Source organism: Rhinopithecus bieti, unplaced genomic scaffold, assembly GCF_001698545.2.
Source record: "Rhinopithecus bieti isolate Rb0 unplaced genomic scaffold, ASM169854v2 scaffold_21703, whole genome shotgun sequence".
NCBI lineage: Eukaryota > Metazoa > Chordata > Mammalia > Primates > Cercopithecidae > Rhinopithecus > Rhinopithecus bieti.
Window position 1 is genome coordinate 1,655,475 of NW_016812332.1, and position 1,965 is coordinate 1,657,439.

The window sequence follows — 1,965 nt, forward strand, 5'->3', positions numbered from 1 at the left end:
TAATCTGTTGTTGCAAAAAATAAATTTTTTAAAAAAATCCCCAATTCCAATTATTGCAATGCATAATGAAACATAATCTAACATTTAATAAAATTTTTAACTTCCCCTCTCCTATTTCTCTCACTTTTCCAAATATATTTGTAAAAATATCATCATAAAGAATTTAATGGGTCCGGGCACGGTGGCTCACACCTGTAATCCCAGCACTTTAGGAGGCCAAGGAGGATGGATCACCTGAGGTCAGGAGTTCAAGACCAGCCTAGCCAACAGGATGAAACCCCATCTCTACTAAAAATGCAAAAATTAACTGGGCATGGTTGCACGTGCCTGCAATCCCAGCTGGTTGGGAGGCTGAGGCAGGAGAATTGCTTGAACCGGGAGGCAGAGGTTGCAGTGATCCGAGATGGCGCCATTGCACTCCAGCACGGGCAAGAAGAATGAAACTCTGTCTCAAGAAAATAAATAAATAAAATTTAAAAAAACACAAAATTAGCTAGGCGTGGTGGCACGTGCCTATAATTCCAGCTACCAGGGAGGCCGAGGGAGGAGACTGGCTTTAACCCAGAAGGCAGAGGTTGCAGTGAGCTGAGCTTGGGCCACTGCACCCCAGTCTGGGCAACAGAGTGAGACTGTGTCAAATAATAATAATAATAATAATTAATGGTGTTGAAATGGTTAAAGAAATGAAAATGAAACAATATTTCTTGATTATCTGCTACTGTCAGACACTGTTAAGCATTCTGTACATACTCTGGTTTAAACTTCATAACAATCCTATAAAGTGCATCTTATTAAGCCTTACTTTTACAGAAAAAACTTCATAATCTACTATTGATTCCAATAAGTATTTGAGACATTTAAAGAGTATTCAACATAGCTTATACTTTTTAGTTTCCAGTTTTTGTTTTACAAATAATTGACCACATATACATTTTTGTAAGAAACAAAGGAATGCAGTATCACCCACCAGGCTGAGAACAGAAATGACAGTTTTATCTCAATAATTATTTATTCTAAAATAAATCAGGGTTTGTAACTTTCCCTATTAAGTTAATTCAGTTATGATATAAAACAGTCATAACCCCCTAGTTCAATGAACAATGCTCATAGAAACTTGAGCTTTTTTTTTTTTTCTTTTTTTTCCTAATGGGTACTGACAGCAATGGCATAGATCAGTGGTTCTCAAAGAGTGGTCCCGGGACCAGCATTATCATCATCACCTGGGAACTTGTTAGAAATGCAAATCCTCGGCCTTCCCCTATTGAATAAAACATGCCAAGAGTGGGGTCAGAAATCTGTATTTTAAAATGTTCTCCAGGTGATTATGATGTACTCCAAAGTTTGAGGGTCACTGGCATGGATACTTACTGATATAAGCAATAGGCAATGTTACAGATCATTATAATACTATTTTCTCTGAGGCAAGACTCCCTCTCCCTAGCCTACAAAATGTATGTCATTAGTTTTTTTCCTGTGGAAAGAGAAAACAAAAAACAAAATATTTCTTTAAAGACTCAAATTTCAAGAAATTTCTAAATATCACTGTTTTGAGAGCTGCCCTGATAGTAAAACTAGAGCAAACATTTCAAAAGCAACCAAAGTCCGCTTCCTGTTTTATAGTCTTCTGCTTCTAAAAGGGTAGGAAATATATTGCAAAGACCCCAAATCCTTAAAGTACAGAAGAACAAACCAAAAGAGTGAACAGAGAGCCCTCACCAGTGTACTTTAGAGGCTTACTTTCCTACCTGGAGGGCCAGAAAGAACAGGTCCTGTTCAATATGTACGAGGCCAGAGAGCGGGATTGGTTTGTTAAGGCTGTCACTGAGATTAGAGCTTCCCGGAGCTCCTGTCCTAACATCAAGTCAATTTCTTGCTAAACTCATTCTCATTTTAAATGGGAAAAAGATTAGACTGTTGAGTGCTTGGGGAAAAATATAAAACTGGCTGGTAGGCAAGCTTGCTTTA